This window comes from Balearica regulorum, chromosome 12, assembly GCF_011004875.1.
Source record: "Balearica regulorum gibbericeps isolate bBalReg1 chromosome 12, bBalReg1.pri, whole genome shotgun sequence".
Classification (NCBI taxonomy): Eukaryota; Metazoa; Chordata; class Aves; order Gruiformes; family Gruidae; genus Balearica; species Balearica regulorum.
Genome location: NC_046195.1, coordinates 10,876,231 through 10,901,322, shown reverse-complemented (window position 1 = coordinate 10,901,322; position 25,092 = coordinate 10,876,231). Strand labels below are relative to the sequence as shown.

The 25,092-nt window shown below is 39.3% G+C and overlaps 1 long non-coding RNA gene across 5 annotated transcripts in view; it reads right to left on the bottom strand.

The window, feature by feature from the left end:
• The window catches only part of LOC142603517 (uncharacterized), a 443,303-nt gene that overhangs the window by 342,659 nt on the left and 75,552 nt on the right, over positions 1-25,092 (bottom strand). For all 5 annotated transcript variants that reach the window (XR_012837465.1, XR_012837464.1, XR_012837463.1 and 2 more), the window contains one exon: positions 1,046-1,575. This is a non-coding gene — a long non-coding RNA (uncharacterized LOC142603517). The remainder of the gene's footprint in view (positions 1-1,045; positions 1,576-25,092) is intronic.

Here is a 25,092-nt window from a genome sequence, read left to right as displayed (position 1 = left end):
GTATGAAAAAAAAATTATGAAGTTTGCAAGAGGTGTATAGTATTGTTTGGGGTTTTTTAAGTAGATTTATTATTGTTTATGTTTGCCTTTAGCTTTCCTCAGCTCCCATTTTTGAAGTGTTAGAACTCATTTGTCTCCACACCCACTGCCTGTGTTACAAGGCCACTAGTTCTCATTTCTATCACTCAGGTATGCCATCCTTGCTCCTTTTGCACAATCGCTAGGCCACAGAGAGCAGGAGAACATTTACTATGGCATCAATGTCTGAATTCATGTAGATTGGGGGTGTTAATTTTCTTTCTGGATTTTTTTTTAAAAGGTCTTTTACTTGCAAAAAACATCGGTTAGCCTTTTCATGTCCGAGATACCTTCCCATAGAAGTGTGGGAAGCAGAGGAAGGAAAACATTTTAGTAAGATAAGGTTCTTTAAGAGCATTTGGTATTTTTCCACAGTGACTGATCCACCAAGGATACACATATTCCAGTGGTCCATGAATGTGTTTACAAAGAACACCAGCAAGAACTGTCTGCCTGCACTTAGCACAGCTTCCACTGAATCACACTAGCAAATACCTAGTAACTCTGCAAGTTAGTAGCTTTTATTCAGCTAAAAGTTCCAAATAATGTTAGGTTAATTAATATTAATAAATAATAACTTGTTAAAATTAGCATAATTAACTTTTTTTCTAGAATCTTCTGTTTTGATCCATAGCTACTTTAAGTAGGTGAGAAGAAATACACTTTTGGAAAATATCAGCCACTGAAGGACACCTGGCCATGCAATTTAATTAGAAATACAGATCCAGTACTTCCAAATACATTGTTCTTGCCCTAAGTGCCCACAGCTGGTAGCCACCTTGACAAGCACATGGCAGGGGCATAGCTAGAAGCCTGTGAACAAACCCCCTATATGGCTTATGCTCTAAATCTGAGCTAATTTTTCCCTGAGAAGCCGGAATTTCTCCGTGCATGACAGTCATTCACCACAAGAGTTTTTACTACAGAAATGTCCCATAAAACGATAGAAATTTTAAGCAATACTTACTGAACTGTTGCTCCAGCTACTCGAAGTCTTCTGTTGTGAGGGCAACCCTGGACCCACTGCTAAACAAGTCTTTTGAACTTAATTCCAGGAATACACAGAGGAACAGCATCCTATGCAGAGTTGCCCGACACCCCAGTTTTTTCATGGGTCATCACCACAGTTACGTTCCAGGACTTCTCAATTTTGGTTTTGTTTGTTTGGTTTGGTTTGTTTTCCATTTCCTCGTATCTAAAAATTCACCCTCTTTGTAAACAGGGTTGAGGCAGGCAGGTGACTCTCTGGGGCTCTAACCAGGAGTATCTGAAGCCCTGACAAGAAATTTCTAGCTCTTCACAGCAGCAAAATATAGCTAGAAAATTCCCACAGCTCTGATTCACATTCATCTCATCTTATCAATGCAATATAGTCCAGTGTGTTTGCAGGTGAGAAAACCACAGTTGCTGAATCATATGCCTTGCAGTGCTTGCTCCAGGTACTTCTCCAGAATGCAGCTGTGCTCATCTGGCTGACATTAGGATGATAGCGCAGAACTGAAAAGCAAAGATGGTTAATAATTCTTAGCAGGACCACTGCTGGCAATGCAGTACATAGGATACAGCTACAGGCAGGGTGGCAAACATAGAAAGGTGGAATTGTAGGATTAGCTGCGCAGGAGTTCTGGAGTCATGTCCCACAACATGCAGCTATGCTGCAATAAGGTTGCACAATTATATAACCAGAAGTTGTGCTGGGCTCACAGACCCACGCTGACTTTATTGGTGTGAAAGCATATCGTGTACAAACCTGAACAAGGACTTAATCATTGCTGTAAGCATATTTCCTAAAGAACAAACAGGAGTAGAAAGATCAGTTAATCTGATGCTCTTGAGTAGATGCTACAGTATTTATGCCCCTTCAGACTAGTATGAACAGGATTCATATAAAGAAGAAACCAATAGTGTCACAAGATTTGTCTAGAGTACAAGTATTTATGTATTGTATGTATACATCTGTATAGTATTATCTATATTGTTATTTCCCTACATAATTCCTTACATCACCTAGATGTAATTTATTACATTACCTTCTACTTCTACAGGGCTCAACAGTATCATTTGAATGATGTGGCATTGTGATAGTTTAGAACTGTCTATGTACTGGATTAATTACTAACAAAAAGCTCCATGATTCCCACTATAATCTATCTGATGTCATAAAATAATGAATAAGCAATTCTGCAGACAGTTCTTATTGTTAGATGTCTAACTCAGGCTGAACTGATACATTCTAATGGTTTCACACATGTGTCAGTAGAGCTCTGCTTGAAAAACCTTATCTTTATTAACACTTACTAAGATTTTGCTTCTAGGACAGATCTGTTGCAGCATTGGACAATGGGCTCTGAGCTGAAACTTCTCACTAGTACATTTGAAGAAGCTATTAAATAAGCCATGCTGGCAGTCTGTGCATTCGTCTTCATCAATTACATCTTTTCTTTTATAGTATTTTTAGGGTTAGTTTAATCAGTATGACAACACAGAACACACATTTAGATGCAACATAATTAACTGAAGACATGTTGTTGTGCAAGAAGGATGTCAGTTGACCTAGCTTTAACCTCTCATGCCTTTGAAGGCTAAATTAGTTCTGTGAAATTTGTTGAAGGCACAATCATGCTTGACTTGGAAATTAGCCAGATATCCTCCACAATTTCACAGCAGTTTAGAGTAAATGTGTGCCCCAATTTCATATGACTGGATAGCAATACAAGGATTACACATTTTGAAATCACTATCAAGGAGAATCACTATCTTTTCCTTTAAGTCAATGACATTTACATTATCCTCCAGACTAAAATGTCCTAATTAAAAATAAAACTCATCTAAACTCTCTATTTAATATTTTTTCTGTATGAATACTATATGCTATTACCTTCTTCAAGACAAAAATTGACAAGGAAAACTCTGAAGACTATCATCACCTAGTACTAATGACTCATGACTCATCCCTATGCCATAATGACCCCATGGATATGTCCTCCATATGCGTCATTAGAATATTTTTCCAATTAGTTAAAAAACAATATGAGCTTAGTCACCAATGCAGGGGCATGTTAAAACACTAGTTGCCAGGAAACAAACTTTAAAAAAAATTTCATCGCAGAAATTACAATTTACCAAAATACTGACAACATAACCTTTGTTCTGGCAACATCATTTAAATGAATTTCAAATGCATTTGCGTAGTTCATTACCACACAATGTGATGCTGAACAGACTGCTAAATCAGCAAATAACCTAGTCTATTACAACAAAAGATCTTCTGAAAAATAAATCTAGTTATTAGGGTCTAAAACTACCAAGATCCCTGTGGAACATCTGCCTATCTGCATTAAAAATGGCTAGGTTACAAAAATATAACTCTTTAGGACTACCATTACCTTTGCTAGAATTGTTTCATTTGTCTACTCTTGGAGTTAAGAGGTTCATTAGATTCCCAAGAAGGTATTTATGATGGAAGGCATTAAACAAGCCAGAGTCTTCACGTAGACCTTTCTTACACAGCAAGCAAGCAAAGAATCCTACAACTCTTTTAAACTTTAAAAGAAAGAAAGAAAAAAAAAGGAAGAGTTTAGAAAGTGAACTACAACTTAATTGAATTAATATTTTAAACAGCAAAATATCAAAACAACTAGAAAGGCAGATAAAACTTTCTTTCCTACTGGATCCTTTCCCTTTAGGTATGGTTGCAGTTCACTCAGTGATTAAGTTGCAGAAAACTCTGCCCAGTCCCTTCTGATTCAGAGGAGGTTCTCTCAGTCTCCTCTGGGATCACTGGCTGCTCCTCACTGCCACCTCTACTTCATCTGTGGGCATACAGCTTCCTGGTATGACTCCTTTACCTGCCGCAAACTGCCATCTCTCAAAACTGTTCTCCCAAAAAAAAAGGGAAATACCTTCCCACCTTTCAGAGGTTCCAGACATTTCTTGAAGGAACACAGCATGATAACAGAGAGCAAATGAAATATAATATGCCATAGGAAGTGAAGAAGTAAGGTGATCTTGGATGAGATCTAGACTGCTTTACAAAAATATATTTATTGTGAAGCTGAGAATGATGCTTTCAGAAAGATGGTAAGGTATTCCTAGATATTTCCTGTAATGACATTAATAAGCTAACAAAATACTTCGTAAAGACAGGTGGTACATGAATAAATAACTAAATATTTGTTTCTGCAATAAGAAATAAAATGCTTAATACACAAGCCCAAGATGATAGTCCAAGAAACCAAATTTAATGTTATCATTTTAATCCTGGAGGATGGTTGATTATTTTACTCAGATGTTTTCAAAATCTATATTTTTTTTTCCTTAAAGAAGGGGAAAAGAGAGAAAAGGTGGTGTCTCTGATAATAAAATAAATTAAAATTAAGGAAGTAAATAAAGTATTAAAAAATCCTCAGAATATATCACATGCAAGGAGAGTAACAGATAAAGAAGGAGCACTGCTACTATATCTTTTACTTTATTCTGCAGACCACAATAAGGCATCTGTGCCCTATCTCATTATGCCCTGAGAAATCAACAGAAAGGGACACATTTAGACTCAGTGAGAGCAGCTGACAAGTGAGACTCAGGGAGACTGGCTCCAAGAGTGGACATCTTCCATTCAGTTTCAATTTCTAAGTCTTATTTTTTTTTCCTTTCTTCTGCAATTCATATGTTTATAAATTCTTCATCTTTAAGAGGAAACTGGTAACTGGAGAAGGTGGAAGGAAGGGATAAAACCTTATTGGGCCTCAATTACCCAATCTACCAAGAAAAACCACTTCCATACAAACAAAACAACTGAAATATTGGACCTCATGCTCAACTAACAAGGTCCATTCCAATGTGCAGCTCTCTATAAGGATATGACATCTATCTCCCAAGCTCACTTTCCAATTCAAGCAATTTATTTAGCATGCACACCCACCATAAGCCCATTTGCACAGTTGGTTATGTTCTAGCATCCTTAATGTTTGGGTGCCTACTCAACATAGGCAATGCTAGACTTGTGCCTACCAGTAACCTTGTTTCCACCAGATATCATTAAAAAAGTGTCTACAGTTTCTATCAGTTTTCCAACCATTACAACAAAGAGTTCCAATTATTTTTTTTTAAAGATGAGAAATAAAGTGCATCATTCTTATCAATTCTTGTTACTTGCATTTCATCATTCTCACTATATACATTGATCATTCACACATTTTCCAAGATTCCTTACAATGTAAGGGATTATAGAAGCTACACTAGACCCTCAGAATGCATTTTGGAAACATATGAGGAAAACAGTCTCCCTGGCTTTGTTCATTATCAGAAACAGCAAAAGTCTGATAAAGAAAATTGGGAAGTGGATAATCTTTGTATGCAGTTTCTGTTTTCATGAGAGAAAAATTATTGTCAAGAAGCAAAACCAGAAACAATCACCATTTTTTATATGATGGTGAAGGGATTTAAGCAAGGCCTGGTTTGTTTCAAATCGAAAAAAAGATGTTTATGTCTTAAAGTTTTTCTGCTTTCTTCAACTACATCAGTTAGTTTAATGAAAAATATCATGCCTCCCTGAAAAGTTTACTGAACTGGACAAGGGCAGAAGGAAAGGAAAGCAAAGCTCTGGATACCTTTTAGAAGCAAATTTGAAGCATTAAATAGCTCAGGCAGCAAATTCCCTGAGAACATGGCAGTCAGGAGACTGCCTTAGTGCACTAGTCCTGGCTACTTCTACACCCATACATTACAGTGGGATGACAGAGCATTGAGCACTGGCCTAACGTACCTGGAGGGCCAGAGGCATACTTTGTAACTTAAAGTTTTAAGGAAGCTACAAACATGTTGGCATAAAATGTTCTTAAATGTTTTTGGAGTTTTTTTCTGGAGTTTGAGCATGGTTTAATTTGATAGACATAGCTGACTTCAAAACGGTAATATTGAAAAGATTAAGTGAGGTTTAGATTTGTTCATATTAATTCATAAATCCTTTTTATAGGATCTTATAACTATCTCTCAGTCACTTCAGTGTGCATGTACCCTCCACTTTTGCTGGGTGAAGAAGTGTCATTCCCTTCTACAGATAAAAAACTAAAGCACAAAGAGATGTAGTAACTTGCCCAGACCAACAAAAAAACCCCTTCACCACCAAGCTGCACAATGCCTTAAACGCAAATATCCTTCTCCACGGACTTGTTGCCTTGCTCCTGAGCACAATTCGGAAGGGAGATGAAATGCCACTGCTACATTCAGGTCACATCTTCATTTTTATTTTTTAACTTATTTGTTGTAATTTACCCATTCAATAATAAATGATAAATAAACTTTTATAAAGTTAACAATGCCTTTGTTCTGTCACATTCTGTTTCTTCACTACAGTGATAAGTTGACCTGTGATACCCAATAAAGAAAAACCTAGCAAACATATGGGGGTTGTATTGTGCAGATCTGCTGAAGTCACAGAGTGTCTTAGACAGGTCTATTATTAACAATTAGCCACTTATTGTAAATTCTAGCTGACACATCTCATTAAATATAGGCCAAAATAGACTTTGGTGATCGAACCTCATTTTTAATAGCTTTCCCCAGCATTCTGCCAATTGTTGTCAGGAAGCTGAAAATTACTCCTACCACTAGGATGCCCACTTTATTCTTGCTGACTGCTGAGAAATTTCAAAAGGCTAGCCTGCCTCCTCTGTGCTTGATAAAGGGTAAAACCCAACCATGTGCTCATGATGGTGATAGGCTTTTAAAAACCTCTCAGCAGTCAGCATGAAGGGAAGAGGAGTAGGGGGTAAAAGAAAAAATATTTTCCATTGTTGTTTCTTCTACATAAGAGCCCAGAGTAGTTTATGTCATTGACTGCCCCCTTCTAACACCCAATTTGATGTGCAGAAGTTGGACTGAACAGCTGGTCTAGTGCCCAGAATCTAAATGGCAACTTATTGTTGAAATGTCTGCAATTACATTCCACCCCCACAACCAACCAGAAAATAAATAAAGTAAAATTTTTATAAATATCAAACTTATCCAAAGATGCCTTTTTAGACCAACTTTTTTTCTTTCTTATTTCTTTTGTTTCTTTCCCCCCCAAGCCAGTTTCCCACACAGAACAGGGATTCTGGCTATGCTCAAATGGAAGCAAGCAATTGCAGGGAAATTTCACTTACCTAGTGGAGTCCTCTGTAAGTATCTTAAGATCTCACCACCCAAAGACAATTATCTTAGCTCCAGTAATCTCTTCAGTTTAAATGTTTCCCACGTCTGAGTAAGTACTAGAACCTAACTTGAGCCCTCTGGCTTAGTGCTGGGGTAGTTTCAGCAATTATTTTATAGGCTACATTTCAACAGATCCAATGGCATTGCAGAACACATTTCAAGAAAAAGCACTTGTTAAGCTCTCTGCATACAAATTCAGATGATCTTATTTTACTTGTCAAGATTTTAGAGTTCCTTCTTTGACTTTAAATTTTTTGTGAAGAGTAATCATGGCTGAGATCATCTTCACCATGAGCATAGGCAAAACATCAGTATCACAGGCTTATTTAGACTGGAAAGGACCTCAACAGCAGGGCCGTAGTCCAATCCTCCGCTGAAAGCAGGGTCAAATATGAGCTCAAACCAGGTTACTCAGGCCTTTTTCCAGTCAAGTTTTGAAATCCCCTGGGACTGTGCAATCTTCCAGGCAACCTGTCCCAATACTTGACTGTCCTCAAAGTGAAAAGGTTTTTCCTTGCATCCAGCCAAAATCAACCATTTTCAACTTTCAACTTAGGCAGATGTGTACAATCCATCTGAAAACAGCCTGATGAAGCAGGTAATTATCCAGATAGTCCAGCATGACTGAACTGCTGACTGAAATAGAGGGTTATAGCCATGATTTTACACAACTTATCAAACTTTATAATAAAGTTCCAATGCCCTCTACCTTCCACTCTTTACAATTTGTAATTACTGTCTGCCTAAGTCCCCATTCAGGCCAATAATGCACTGATCCCTTTCCATCTTGTCTTCCAAATGTGCTATTTTGACTCATTTGACAAATACATTCAGTGAACACAGCTTCTTTAGGTCCTGTATCGTCCCACTTATCTGTTTAAGAAAACACTTTTGGCAAACACTTCTGGATCTATAAAAAATAAATTGAAACACAAAAAATAAATGCATTAATAAGCTGGGGGGGGGGGGGGGGGGGATATCCAATGAGGATGTTACCAGATTTAAAAAAAAAGAGAGAGAAAAGAGAATTTAGTTATCTGCAAACCGATCCACCGAATGGAGAAATTAGGAATAAAGCTTCAGAAGTCTCACACATTTTGCTTCATAAGTATTAAGGTGTGAAAGTGGAGTCACTGATCTGGTTTCCTTAAGCCTTGATTCAGCCAAGACCTTTTAATGATATGTTTAACTTTAAAGAGGTAAATGTGACCTCTCATGGGAAAATTTCTTTATACTCGTTCTTCAGCAATCTAATGAAACCATCTTTCCTATCTAAACAGAAAATATTCTCATCAGGAAATCTGCAGCAAAGATTGGCTATTACAGAATTTCCAAGTTTCCTCTGGCATACATTTCCCACAAGGGTTCCTGAATTTTAATTGACATCTTAGTGTCTGAGACCAAATACTATGTCTTCAAATCCCTTTTCTGCTGATCCTTGAGACAGCCATGAGTAGTTTCTGTCAAGAAGTGCACTTCTATCAGAAAAATGGGAATAATCATAGGATTGTATATACATATATGGCCACTAAATTAGTTTCCTGTAATGAAACTTGAGGACACTGCTTTTTTTGATTCTTAGCTTCAGAACCAGAAATGGTAAAACAAGACATATTAAGTCACACACAAAGCATTCTAATGTTCTGCCAATGTAAAATGTTCTTTACTTCTCCTTGTGTTGGGTTTGTGTGGCAAGGTTTTGGTAGCGGGGGGGCTACAGGGGTGGCTTCTGTGAGAAGCTGCTAGAAGCTTCCCCTGTGTCTGATAGACCCAATGCCAGCTGGCTCCAAGACGGACCTGCTGCTGGCCAAGGCCAAGCCAATCAGCGCCTCTGTGATAACATATTTAAGAAAGAGAAAAACAGTTAGAGAGCGCTTTTGCAGCCAGAGAGAGGAGTGAGAAGATGTAAGAAGCTCTGCAGACACCAAGGTCAGTGCAGAAGGAGGGGGAGGAGGTGCTCCAGGCGCTGGAGCAGAGATCCTCCTGCAGCCCATGGTGAAGACCATGGTGAAGCAGGCTGTCCCCCTGCAGCCCATGGAGGAAGGATGAGGGGGTGTAGAGATTCTACCTGCAGCCCATGGAGGACCCCACACCAGAGCAGGTGGAGGCACCTGAAGGAGGCTGTGGCCCTGTGGGAAGCCCACGCTGGAGCAAGCTCCTGGCAGGACCTGTGGATCCGTGGAGAGAGGAGCCCACGCCAGAGCAGGTTTGCTGGCAGGACTTGTGACCCCGTGGGGGACCCCACACTGGAGCAGTCTGCTCCTGAAGGTCTGCACCCCATGGGAGAGACCCATGCTGGGGCAGTTTGGGAAGAACTGTAGCCCTTGCAAGAGACCCACGCTGGAGCAGTTTGTGAAGGAGTGTCTCCCGTGAGAGGGACTCCATGCTGGAGCAGGGGAATGATGAGAGGAGTCCTCCCCCTGAGGATGAAGAAGCGGCAGAAACCCAGTGTGACGAACTGGCCATTACCCCCATTCCCCATCCCCTTGTGCCACTGAGGGGGGACAGAGGTTGAAGCCGGGAGTGAAGTTGAGCCCAGGAAGATGGGAGGGGTGGGGGGAGGTGTTTTAAGATTTGATTTTTATTTCTCATTCCTCTACTCTGTTTTGCTTGGTAAAAAAATTAGATTAATTTCCTATCTAAGTCCAGTCTGTTTTGCTCGTGATGATAATTAGTGAGTGATCTCTCCCTGTCCTTATCTCGACCCACAAGCTTTTCATTGTACTGTTTCTCCCCTGTCTAATGAAGGAGGGGAGTGATAGAGTGGCTCTGGTGGGCACCTGGCCCTGAGCCAGGGTCAACCCACCACAGTCCTGTATTGTTTTTTTTCTATATCTATCCCAAAATAGAAAGAGATCTAAAAAACCCTTTCTTCTTCAGCAATGTATACTGCAAAGAAAAATGAATCCTTCAATTTGACTCTGCTTCTATAACAAGGGTCTTGCACGCTGTCTGGTGTGTGGTGTAATCATCACTACCAATAGGTTCCACCTATGCACTTGTGCAGAAAGCAATGCTGGGCTGCTGAGGCAGCAGCAAAGGGATACAAAACAGTATAAACTCACAGCAGCTGAGGAATACTAATATTCTACCTTAAAAGGAAAGAAAGTGAAGAAAAACAATAACGTAAACTCAGTTTAATTTTCTGTATTTAGCTGGATTCTTGAAAATAATTTCCTGAGGGGGCAGGATTTTTTTAAAATATGGGTTTTTGCAAAAAATTGAGAATTCAGAGGAAAACTGTCTAATCTTACTGGAAAACAAACCCAGACATTCTGCCATATGGAAAGTTTCTCAAATTCTCTAATCTGATTCACATGGGCTATTTAGGTAATTAACTAAAGCTGTTTAAAGGAAGGTAAAGAGGGAATATCAAAAAAGGAAGGCAAGCAGATCTTCACAAATATAGCAGCTACATCATGCGCCCTAGAATCACCAAAGGAGATATTATGGGAACGATTATCAGAGTAGAAGCCGGGTGGAGCTCAGGAGCTGAAACAAACCTGCTATTTCAACATTGTGGTGAGATCTGGAACAGAGGGAAGGCTACATGACCTTTCCTGTAACATACGAGATAGTTCCTCATCTCCATGAAGCTCTGCTGTATATGACCTGAGATAACTCATCACCACAGCCCCACCCCAGACAATCTGGAACATAGCTGAGGCAGGATAGCACTGTCTTGTACAGAACAGCCCATTTTTGCTATTGTTTTTACAAATGTAAAGAGCCACTCACTGCCTCAAAATGACTTCCTGGCCCCAGTTATCAAACAAACTATTGACACCTGCAGGCAGAAACACTTACAAGAACTGATTGCTATCCACACTCTACAGGAAGTCTCAAAGGATAAGGAGTAAGTGCTGTACTGAATTTGAAAATAAGAACATTAAATGACTATATTATTCTTGATGGGATGATGGTTGGGGCCAGATGAAGCACTAATTAACAGAAGTCATGTACAATACTGTTTTCTTTCATATAAAAAAAAGTCTTGCTCAGCCTTCCAAAGCTCCACCAGCAAAGCCCTATATGTGGCGTTGTTCTCTGAACAAGAAAGTGAACTAAGGCTTCTAATTTCTTGACTAACTTCATTTAAAGAAAGAACGAGGTTAGTGCCAAAAAGCAATCAATGGATCCCCAGTCAAACAAAACACTTAAGGTCATGATTTGAACCCAGTTGCTCATGTATTTAAAGTTATAAAATGCGTTTAAGTGCCTTGCTGGATGAAGGCCCAATGACCTCTTTTTTGGACTATTGTCTACCTAAATCCAACAAATAAATGGAATTATACTTGAGAACTGAAAGTTTATTTAATGATGAACTCCTGTGGTGGGTTGACCCTGGCTGAGGGCCAGGTGCCCACCAGAGCTGCTCTATCACTCCCCTCTTTCATTAGATAGGGGAGAAAAGGTACAATGGAAAAAAAAAACTTACGGGTCGAGATAAGGACAGGGAGAGATCATTCTCTAATTATCATCACGAGCAAAACAGACCGAACTTAGAGAGGGAATTCATCTTATTTATTACTAAGCAAAACAGAGTAGAGGAATGAGAAATAAAACCAAATCTTAAAAACACCTCCCCCCACCCCTCCCATCTTCCTGGGCTCAACTTCACTCCCAGCTTCAACCTCCGCCCCCCCCCCAGCGGCACAGGGGGACGGGGAGTGGGGGTTACGGTCAGTTCCTCACGCGGTGTTTCTGCTGCTTCTTCATCCTCAGGGGGAGGACTCATTGTTCCCCCGCTCCAGCGTGGGGTCCCTCTCACGGGAGACAGTCCTTCACGGCCTTCTCCAACGTGAGTCTCCTCCACGGGGTGCAGACCTTCAGGAGCAAACTGCTCCAGCGTGGGTCCCCCACGGGGTCACAAGTCCTGTCAGCAAACCTGCTCTGGCGTGGGCTCCTCTCTCCACGGATCCACAGGTCCTGCCAGGAGCTTGCTCCAGCATGGGCTTCCCACAGGGCCACAGCCTCCTTCAGGTGTCTCCACCTGCTCTGGTGTGGGGTCCTCCACGGGCTGCAGGTGGAATCGCTACACCCCCTCATCCTCCCTCCATGGGCTGCAGGGGGACAGCCTGCTTCACCATGGTCTTCACCAGGGGCTGCAGGGGAATCTTGCTCCGGCGCCTGGAGCACCTCCTCCCCCTCCTTCTGCACTGACCTTGGTGTCTGCAGAGCTTCTTACATCTTCTCACTCCTCTCTCTGGCTGCAAAAGCGCTCTCTAACTGTTTTTCTCTTTCTTAAATATGTTATCACAGAGGCGCTGATTGGCTTGGCCTTGGCCAGCGGCGGGTCCGTCTTGGAGCCGGCTGGCATTGGCTCTGTCAGACAGAGGGGAAGCTTCTAGCAGCTTCTCACAGAAGCCACCCCTGTAGCCCCCCCGCTACCAAAACCTTGCCACGCAAAACCAACACAACTCCAAAATCCTGATTTCGTCTTTCTTTGCAGCCACACACATGTTCTTGGAAAGTGTCCCTCTTCCATAATCATAATTGAAATAACCTCTTCAGAAGACAAACAGCTTGAGTTCATCCTCTAAAAATGATCCTAAATCCTGTGGTACTGGGAGATATGTCAAAATGAGTTCTAACGATAGGTCAATATCAAATTGGGGCCTGAGTAAATTAGTTAAATTTTCTAAAATCTATAACAGAACCTTCTGGTATCCCAGTAGCACTCGAACATAACTCCTTCCTTCCCTCTCTTGGAATTTACTCAGCCTTCACCAGCTTGTAAGACATCAAATTGTTATGAGGATTTTCCTGAGTATTTTATTCCACTGAAGATGAAATCTGTGGTTTTCACTTCCTAAATTAAAAGTCAAGTTCTGTACCTCAGAAATTGAATGGTGACTGGAATATAATGTACTATTAACACTTTGAGAACCTGGAAACATAATAGAATACATGTGTTCTCTAAGCATGGCTAGATGCACAGAAAGAGACAGAGAAACCTAATGAGGTGAGCCAGGAGTACACACCCCAAAAGATGGGTGCATACCAGGAGTGATGTGAAGTTTGGTTACTAAACAAAGAAAACTAATGGCCAATTATTGCTACCTGTGATTGGCACAGAGCTCATGGTTACCAACATAGAAAAGCAATCCTTTGTGTATTAATGGCTTCTGAAATGCTAAAGGATTCATAGGAAAGGAGAAGATAATGAACTAAAATAAGTTAATGAACTTGCTAGAAGCAGCAATGAATGATGGCAAAGATGGAGGTGATGGGAGATCTGTCAGCTATTACTCATACGCTTTCCCTTATTGAAACAAGCCAGTAATTAATCTATGAGGACTGAGGGGCTAAAATATGACTTTGGTTTCTCATGCTTTCCTGTTGTCATCTAGATGCTGCAAATATTTCAATGTATGACTAAATTGACATACCATACTAGCAAAGAGGGCCAGAGTGATCAAATTTGTGCCAAGACAGAATCTGAGAGCTGCATACATAGTTAAATGAAAAGATTCATCTCAATACTCAGATTTCCCTGGCATTACCACTTGTCACAAACAGTATTATTCTGGTTATGAGTCACTGTTTTTATGCATTGTATTTATCAATAAAGATGAAGGCATTCTGCCAATTGCTTTAGATTTTATGTTTTGAGAATAATAGTACTTAGCAACAGTAATGGGGAACAAAAAGTCATCTCACTCAATTCCTAACAAGGATTGTATTTATCTTTTTTAAAGTGACACAAAAAAGTTAGTTTTCTTTATAAATATGACAGGACAAGCATAGTGAAGAGCTGAACAATTGAACCCTTCATTTAACAAGAAAGATGCTGTCAGATTCATTGAGTCCACAACAATTATATAATATAAGACTTTTTTTTGTAAGGATGACCTATACAATTTTCTTCTACCCTATTTTCTTTAAGTTTTTCATTGTATTTTTTATTCTACTTAATTATAGCCTGCATTGATAATACATACACTGTAAACCAGATTCTAATATATAAAACTGTGTTTAATTCAGCCACGTTCTGCCTAAAAATATTAATGACATCATAATCAACCACACTACTTTCAACTTTCCTAAATACTGTAGCCTAAGTTCAGCTTTTTGACAAATGCTTAGGCAAATCTACCACATTTTTTATCAGTCTGGCCAACAGACTACTAACACCGGTCAGTACCAGCTGTTACTGCTATCCTCAAACAATAGAGATTTCCTGTTAGCACATAGAATCCTGAGAAACTAAAGCAACATAGCACATACAATGCTGAGAAACTACACTACCTCTTGGTATTTATATAAAAGACAATTTGGCTAAACAACTGTTACAAAAATTCTTTGCAGTTGGAGGAGATTAAAAAACAAAAGGAGATGCAGGCAGATGGTAATGATTTAGTAGTGTCTGGTAGTAGTTAATGAAACAAGTTATCAGCCTTTATTAAAAAAGTTTGAAACAGAAATATCAGTTTTCCATGTTCACAGGGGACATAACTAAAATCCATCTCTTGCTTATGGAAGGGTATTTTAGTTTGCTTAGTTTTTTTATTTATGAGCTGCTTGTTAGTACAGGAACCATATAGTATTTTTTATTACTCCTACCAGATGAAAGCAGGTTCAAAGTAAGATTTGCATCTATCTTTCAAGATCTACTGTGTATAATACTAAAAGTTTCACATAGTTTGCCCTCATTATATCTTCCTTAATTGAATCTTAATAAAAAGACTGTGTTTTAGCGTGATATGTATTAATCGATTTTCAAGAAGAGAGGCTTGAAGCAGTATAGACATCTCAATTAGGGATGCATTTCAACATAAGTACAAAATTTAAGCCTCTTGTGATTGCCAAAAGATTGACTTAGAGGTAAACATAGTGAACTGATGCACCAAGTCTCTAGATTTATTTTGTACCTAGCTAGCAAGGCAAAGTATTTCTATAGCAGATTGATTTAATGCTGCCAAAGACGAAAGCAGGACTACATCTTGAGTGTGTGAAAGGCTGTCACAGAGGGAAAGCTTAATTTATCAATTTGCCAGTTTCTCAGGGGAAGCCATTAATGACAACAGCATGAGACTGCCTTTTAGCAGGATTCATTGGACTTATTTTCTTAACTTTAAAAAAATTATAACTTTTTCCCCCATAAAATACCAGATCTGTCAGACACACAAAAAGATGACAGGAAATGCAGCTTTAAGCACAGAAAGCACCATCTATTCATCTCACAGCTTCCTGCTTATATTCAGAACTGTAGGGTTTAAAATATATTATTTAAAAAAGCAACAAAACAGAAAAAAACCCCACCAAACCCTAATAAACTCACCCTACAAAATGTTATACACTCACTTTACACATGATAAGAGATGGTGTCTTTTAAATAGATTAGCTTTACTTACACCTGTAGATGTCCAAGCAAAGGCACACAGCAATAACGTATTACAAATGAGTCAGTAACTACTTCCTATAAATATTCAACTCAGTTCAAGCCAACCCAGGATGCCTTTGAGGCAATTACAAAAATCTATGCAGCATGACCAGGAGGAAAACCTCAGTTGTATATACAGCTCCAGCCCAGAAAAACATTTACGAGTACACCTGAGTCTGTGTCTCACTGACCCAAATTAAGTTTAGGCCTATCTGCAGTTCTAATAAATAGTTACACCTATGAAATATGTTTAACTTATGCAGAGCATGTATGACCTCCACCACTAATCACCATTGGTTCTGTTCCACCACAAAAGTCTAGAAAACATGTAGTAAGGAATAGTGTCTGAGAAAATAAGCTTTATAATGATTTACATATAGTTTTCTGCCTCTTAATTGGAGTTTGTTAAATTAGCATAGTTTTAATTAAAGCATCTGGTTAGCTGCACTAGGTTCCAGCAGAGCTACTGCTCCCAATGAGAAGGGGTGAGAGCTTTGTATATCTACAGATGTGTCAAGTTTCTTGATCTCCCCTCTGGCAGATGGGTCACTGAGCAGAGGAAAGCCATGCTACTGTGCTTTTTCTCCATTGCTGAGCTTGCACTGTAGTGGCTCTCCCATCCAATGACCCTTACCTTTGATCTAACAACATGTTCAGAGAAAGAAAGAGTGATGCTGACTCACTAGGAGAAGAGAAAGCTACGAATTTCTTCACTTACAGAGACAGAAGAACTGACAAGGGAAGGACTTGCTGCACTTCCTGGCATTTCACCCCCTGCTTGGGTGACAGGATTAAATGACATAGCATACTCATATTTAAACTCCTTACCATTTCGAAGGATTCATTGTGTTCCAATTGTTATTAACTCTCAAGAAAAGTGAAGAAAAATGATTCTGTCACATATGAGAATGATCCTCTTTTACCAGGAAAATCTCCAGTGGTTTTGATCACATTTTTTGTGTTTAACCCATGGGCAGAGATGACCTAAGTATATGTTTGCCTCTGGAATAATAATTGCCCCATAGGAATTGAAGATAAATCAAACAACACCGCAGAGGAAGGCCTTCAAACACCTTTTTCACCAATTAACAGCCTAATGTCCTTCTTTGACCTATTTAGGCAGACTGCAGCAACCACAGAGAGAAACCTTATGGGACTGAAGTGCCATGCAAGCACAGACATACTGATTTGCAGAAGACCGGCCCTTGTTACTAGAATACAGAAACCTCTGAATATCAGTGTTCAAGATCTACATCAGCTCTTCTCTGAGGCTGTGAACTCTTCAATTGGTACATGCAGAAAATTCAAACCTTAAAACTCAAGAACATGTTACAAAACTTAGACTCAAAGCCACCACAGCCTGCTAATTAGTGGCATTTCAATGACATCCATATGAATATCAGAAAGACATTAAAGCTAATACTGCAGAGTAATCTTTGCATATTCCAGCACTGACATACCGTTGGTTGCATTTTATTTACATGTGATTGGAACACATCTACACCTGAAGCAGTCAGGATAACTGACTTTTTTTTTTGGGGGGGGGGGGGGGGGGGGGGGAATGTCACGGTTTTCCATGGTTGCCATGTGGCTCACTCACTGTGATTCTCAGACTGTAAACAAAAGAATTAGGGGATGATAAAGCCCTGAGAGAGACCACTTAGTGTTCTGAATAAGAATTCCATTTATGTTTATAACTCCTCAGGCTTTTCTCTGTTGTGAAGACAGACTTATTTTCTTGAGAGGTAATACAGTCCCCTGGCCCTTGGAAGCTAGTGTTTTTTCCTCACAGAGAGACAGGACCTATTACCGTTCTAGATTTACAGATCTGGAAACAGAGAACAAATGCAGCTAATCTCCTTTCTTTCAAACCCCTCTATACAGGCATGTCCTCATGCACAGCTGTGCTGAGAACCCCCAGTCTATTTTGAAATCAGTGAGATTTGTGCAAGCTTTGTACTTCTTGAGCTGGGATCTGCATTGGAAGCTTGAAATTTTGTCTCAAACACCATAGCGAGAATTGGTTTCCTAGTAGAAGTTTGTGATTTCATTTTACTGCCCATTCTCCAGATATTTCCAGGCAGCTAGAGCTTACACAGCTGTTCTGCACAGGAGCTGGATCAACCTCAGTCAAACCATTCAGGTTTTTATGGCTTCTCTAGTGCCGTTGGCAGTATCTTGTGCCAACCTTGTTTTTAACTGAACTGAACTAATCTTGGGTATTCTCAAAGATCAAGGGATGCGTGAAGAGAGTCTCCAGACCCAGGTGATCAGACTTTGAGAGCTGTGATCTGTAGGGAAGCAGCAAGTACTTTGCCTTTGTGATCCATTTGATTAGCACATGTTCCTTTTTCTCCACCAATAGAAGCTAAATTGTCTTGCAAACCCATTATCCTTCACCTTTTAAACCTCAAAAATGATGAGAATTCACTGAGTAGAAAGAAGCAGAATAGAGTAAGAGGCCAGATTTTCATCCAGTGTCACTCCAATAATTTTAAATGGATTTAGATTAGCCCTCAATAGCTATAGCTCCTGTCTGCTTCCAGACTAGACAAAAACTCCCCCAAACAACTAAATAGTCTCTAAGATATTCTGAGGATTTATCATAGGGACATTCCTGCAGGAGCTCAAACTCCTTTTGAATGCAAGGTGAGCATAATTGTTCAGGCAGCTGAGCCTAAAGAGGAACACAGATATTTGCATTCATGTGCCTTCTCTTTCTTAACAGCCATGTAATTCCACTCTTCCTTTTGCACACAATGAAAGAGAAGGACAAAAAAAAAAAAAAAAAAAAAAAAAAACCACAACAAAACGAGAGCTCTTTTGCAAGCTAGCTAGCAAACGCAAATTTAAACCCTCTTTGCCCAGTACAGAATGTGTCTGAATTCCATCTGTATCACACTGCTACATGCCAATTACTTAAATTAGGGTGAGATCCAAGACTCGTAAGAGAAAGTTCATAGTGTAATTAAGAAATAGTTTTTTCTTCTCAGTGCTCTTCTTTCATCATCTTTGCTCATTTTCCTGCTTCCCTCCCACCCTTTCTCCATTCAGGAAGATTCTGATTCTTTCGTCATTTTGGCACCAGCATTGTTGTACTTACACCTTCAGGCAGGCCTGAAAGCCAAAAAGCTGGTTGCCTTTAATGCTTCCAAGATAAGGTGTAAAGAATGAAAAGCAAAGAAATGAAAGTGAAAGGATTTATACTGTTTTAGAGTGCAGTTTGGTGTGGCGCAATGCTTTGAAGTGTATCTTATTAAAAGCAATGGCACATTCTGCCAAGAAATGCCACTTCTCAGCACTCAGGGAGCTGGGTAATCTCACACAAAGACAATAAATGTACTCAACAAGGAAGGAAATTCTGATTAGGTTGTGCAGATGTTCTGCAGGACCTATGATCAGCATGATAACACTGAATGAATCATTGAAATGAGTGTTGTCTTAACAATACCAGCAAAAGTCATACCAGCATGCATACCAGCATCGTCAAGGTTTGTTACAACATCAATTTTCATTTTAAGAGCTACCCAGTCTCAACCTGCTTTGCAGTTGGGAAGGATTAACACCAACAGTGTGCAACTTGTAACAACTCCTATGTCACATAGTAGTCAATGCTACTTAACTCCACACTCTTGACAGTTCAACATCAGAACATATCAGAATTTGAACAAATTCACACATGAAATTCTTTGTCTGTAACTAAATCCCTTCTGAGAGTTTCTGTGAGTCATCAGAATTATAAAAATTCATCACACAGCTGGTTCTTAAGTGGCAGAAATTCTCTTTCTTTTGGAGGATTTTTAGAGTATTCACTGAATTCGTTCAGCACATGAGGAGAAGGACTAGGGGGTGTTGGTTGATGAAAAGCTCAACATGACCCAGCAATGTGCGCTTGCAGCCCAGAAGGTCAACTGTAGCCCATGCTGCATCAAGAAAAGTGTGACCAGCAGGAAAAGGGAGGTGACTCTGCCCCTCTACTCTGCTCTCATGAGACCCCACCTGGAGTATTGTGTTCAGCTCTAGGGTCCTCAACATAATAAGGATGTGGAAGTGTTGGAGTGAGTCCAGAGGAGGCCACAAAGATGATCAGAGGGCTAGAGCACCTCTCCTATGAAGACAGGATGAGAGAGTTGGGGTGGTTCAGCCTGGAAAAAAGAAGGCTCCGGGAAGACCTTATTGCAGTCTTCCAGTACCTAAAGGGGGCTGCTAGAAAGCTGGAGGGGGACTGTTTACAAGGGCATGAAGTGACAGGACAAGGAGTAATGGTTTTAAACTAAAAGAGAGAAGATTTAGATTAGATATTAGGTAAAAAATTCTGTACTGTGAGGGTAATGAAGCACTGGAACAGGTTGCCCAGAGACGTGGATGCCTCATCCCTGGAAGAGTTCAAGACCAGGTTGGATGGGGCTTTGGGCAACCTGATCTAGTGGAGGGTGACTGTCCATGGCAGGGGGAGTTGGACTAAATGGTCTCTGAGGTCCCTTCCAACCCAAACCATTCTATGATTTTATGATCTTACTTCAGCTATAAAACTTTCATTGCTTGGAAACAGAGAAAAGCCAAGCTAAGTGTCCTTTCTAAAATTTACCATGTTCTGAGAGTGTTTTAAATCGCCATGATTTATTATTAGTATTTGTCTCTTTATGGATAGATGTATAAGCCTGTCTGCAGTTTAGTTCAGGTTTAAAAGTTGGGTATATTCCACTAGCCAAGCAGGTGCCCCCATTTAGAATATGTTACTAGAAACCGGTTTAGAACCAGGTGCTAATCATAAATGAACATACCTTAAAGCTTGGTAGTTAAACTACCTTATAAAAGTAGATTCCAGAATTTAAACCATCTATTTCTTAATCTCATACACATGCAGGTTATTCATCATACATTAATGTTAGCACAGTTAGACTGATGGTCAAAGTGAAGTGACATTCAATGCTATAGTAAGATATGTACTTCAGTCATGAAACTTTCATAATTTTGCTGTACCACTGCATCTGAAACTGAGCTGAAATGGAGCCTTGTTGAAAACTCAGTCATTAAGAACTTGACATTCAGCTGTCTGCTGGCAATAGGAATGTCATCATTGATTATAGAGATTAGTGTGGAAACAACATCTGGTTTTAGAATTATACCAAATAATTTCTGAATAAACACTTCTTTGCTTCTGTGCTAAACCTGGATTTATTTTTTTTTTTTTTTAGTGGAGAAAGTAGGTTAATGGAATTTTACACAATCAGTGCTAAGAAATACATTTATTCTTTAAACAGAAGGGGATGGATTCTTAGCCAGAATAAATTATTTAAACACTGATTTATGCCAAATGAGAACTAGTCCCTGCTTCATTAAAAGAATGATTCAATCCTCTCTCTTGTAGTGACAGTATCTCACTGACTTCATCTAGAGACAGATCAGATTATAGATTCTTTAAAAGTGGAATGTATCAGTGTGACCTAAATGCATTCAAAGCCAATGTAGTTGTAGTGTGCAAAACCCTCGGTGGGACACTCATTAGTCACTTCAGAAGGGCTCTTCTTTTTGTTTAACTAAAACTTGTTTCCAGTTGATTTCAGCTAAACTGACAGAAAATGCAGTAAATATCTTCTATACTTGAATTTACATCAACTTAATTTTGGAAGTTTGCAGTCATATCTTGGTTCACTCGAGCATCTTTCTCACAGAGGCAAAGTCCTGCCACTGCAGACAATGCAAAATCATAAAAGCTGCTTTATAACCCTTAGATATTTACTCTAGTGAACATCTGCCACATTGAACAAGTTGTACAAGCCGTAAAACTAGCTTGCAGTTCTTCGACTTCTCTTCCATTAATTCAAGAGAGTATGATAGAGTTGTTTGGAGGTTTTTTTGACTGGCATTATCAGTCATCTTTTTTTTTCGGAGATAAAAGGCTGAAAGAGGAACAGAAATTATTCTTAAATTTAAAGTGAACTTGGTCCAAGAGCAGAGCTAGATTTGGATCTACAGCGTAAGTAATCCTGAAACACATACACAGGTTTTAAGTTTCATGAATGCACTTGTACACACACATTATCATATGGGTGTCAATTTATGATGAAATTGATCTTTCCCTGAATAAAAAAAAAGTTACACAATAAATGGAGTATACATACTTCTAATTGACTAGGCAAACATACGTACAAGAGATCGAAGGCCACGCTTAGGATCAACTACAATGACATTATTTACATTTCCAGAAACATGTATGTCCAAAGTTTTCTTCCACTGCACCATGATTCAGTAACTACATCATTATGTAATTAGCATTTAAATGGAAGTAAATAAAACACCCAAGGTTTTCTTTGAAATTGAATTTCAAGTTCTCTAAGTTTTCTTTAGTTTAAGTTATTCTCCTGATAAGTACAATTTTCTCCAGAAATATCAATATAAAAAAAATATATGCACTGTGGAACAGAAGTACTGACTTGATGCTCAGTTTTGGAGTCCCACATGCCCTATCATTACTGGCAGACTGATTGTTTCCTACATTTCAGCAAAACACACTGGACTAATTATAATTCCACCAACACTGGAGTTGAAGAACACAGATTAATGATCAGCAATTAAAACATCAACAACATCACAAACAATAATGTTTCATACTGTTAATTTCTGTTGCCTGAAGTCATGCTATTTCTCTTTGGGCATGAAATACATAATACAATCATTACTTCCAACATGAATAAAATGCTATCATATTACACGCTGAGATTCATATACTGTAGTTAATTTACAGTACCTAGAAAGGAATGTGTGCTTGGTGTATTGTGCATATGTAATAAGAAGCTAAATCAGTGTAAGATCTGAAATATTAGAAGTCAGTCATATTGCTCTATCCAAACATATGCAGCACCAAAAAAAGATTGTAAACAACCATAAGGTTAATGTAAACAAAGTATATCAAACTAGAGTCTTTACCTTCAAAGGTTTTTCTCACAGAGCAATGCTGTCAGATTCAGCTAACAGAGGTACAGCCTAGTCTTTTGTGCTGCATGTTTTCTTAGAACCCCTAACATCATTGTAATCCTTTCTGTCTGGCGCAGCAACCAATTTAATCAAGTCTCTGGCACAAAGCTCATCTGATGTCATCTCTCATTTGTGCACTAGGAAATCAATGGATGCAGCTGCAAGTCACTGCAGTAGGTAACTATAGCTTGCCCTAGCACTTTGAGCATTTGCCTGTAGAGTTTACAGAGGCCGTCACTTCAGTCAGGATGGCTTGTGGTAGCGCAACTACTGCAGAACTTAAAACAGCCCTTTTGTCAGCACATTTGGAGGGCACCCCATTAGCTATGGTACAAGTGATTCTGTGATCTCTATTGCTGTAACACTGTTCCTGATATGCTCAATGTTCTCCGTTATCTTTTTCACTTACTGAAATTTATGCACCTTGAGATGTTGGTAGATGCATTCAGTAAACTGAAAAACAAGCAAATGTATTATCTCTCTGTTGAATGTCACCACCTTTATGTGATCTGAAACATGAAAAAGCAAGCTGGGGGACAGCTTTGTTACGAAAGAATGGTGAGCTGTGGCAGAAAGATAGAAGAAATGAAAACAAACACACGAATGTCACTAGTCGTTTTCAGAATCAAAATATTCCATTCACTCAGATGCAGGAGAATTGTGGAAACTGAAACACATAATAAAACCAGCAGTCATCCATGAATTAATGTTTGCCACATTTAAAGTTTTCCCAATGTAATTTGACAGGGTAAAGCAAGATGTCAGCATTTGATGTATTATTTATTAATTATTTATCAAGCAACAGTTGAGTGGCCTCTCACCAAGATTACAGATACTCCTGATGACTACAGAAGTGCTAGACTGATATAGAATAAAACATCCCAACAGGAGGGAGCACATAACCTGACACTATCAAGACTACTTATGTGCCAAAGCTGACACAGTTGCAGAATTATGAATGGGCATATGGATAAACAATTCACCCATCAGCTCACAGGGATGATCAGCCGGGCATAGCAAATATCAGATCATTAGGGGTGTCATGGAGGAAAGTGGAAGGGAAGGTCAGGTGCTTTATTTATCTGCAAAAACTTTCTGATTCTTTTCTAGCTTTAGACATTTCTGGTTCCTTTCTAAGTAGCTGGAATTAAAGTTATTCAGCTGCCACTCATGAAAAAAGTGAGATTCTGCCACCCTGACTTTCTGCAACAGTATCTCACAATTGTCATTAAAACCAGCTGGTATATTTATAAAAGAAAATGTTACTTTGTGAAAAGCTTGGCAGAATTTTTCCCTAATACATTAGCAGCCCTGGAGGCATTATCACAGAACTGTGCAAAGCCAGAAGATCTGGTTTCAGTTCACACCTCAGATTCCCAAGATCAGCAGGGATTACAGCAAGAAAAGTCTTCAGTGATTGGCAGAGACTTTCCTTATGCTGCTTAATGGGATGCCCTCTGGCCAAAAGAATGTACTCAGTGGGTTCTGGATGTAGCCAGGTTGAAATTCACAATATTTCTTCCTATGATACAGGGAAATAAGGATGCTTCCACCTGATGCCTAACACATGGCATATGGACAAGTATTACAAGTGATAAACAGAATGTCTGTTACCATTTTTCAGTCATGAGCACTGGTGGCTGAAGGCCCAATTTAAGAAAATCCCCCTTCATAAATTCAAACAAGAAGTGGAATAGAATTACCATCATATTCATAAGATACTTTATGGGCATTGTCAGATGCTCAGACAATGGAGCTGATACGCTCTACTGCTCTGCTTGCATACACAATAGTTTGGATATGGACTTTATATGCATTTCAAAACCGAAGAACTACAATTCACAAGTAACTTTGCCAGTTGGAGGATAGGCGATGACACAGGCAAGAGCTATGCATGGAGTTCAGATACAAATTCAGGGAAACAGTTTCCACTCTGTAACTTTTTCATTATCTTGTTCATTAATGTTTCCTTGAGCATTAAAATATTCATTACCTTTTCTTGTGCAGTATGTTCATGCCACATTATTTTTGATCATACACATTCACAGTATGGTGGCGTCCAGTTAAGATAATCTTCAAAATGGCAAACAGAAAATGAACCACTCTGGAGCTTAGTGTTGTCATGACACCTTCAGACAACTTTGCTGCAGCTCTGGAGGAGGCTTCAAATGCGACACTGTGTGACAAGCCAGCCTCATATTAACCTTATATCCACCATTAGACAAATTTTACTTGACAGTAGTTGTTCTTAAACGTATTTTCTTCATATTGCTTTTTTCTCTTTGCACAAACATTTATGGGCCTCTAACTCTATACAGGGATCCTAGTACAGGTGCACAGGTGTTAAAATAACAGACATTATGATGCTGATGATTCATCACTTAATTATGCTGGCCTGCACTGTCACAACCAACATCTACTAGCTGAAGACAGCAGTAAGAGACATCCAAAACCTG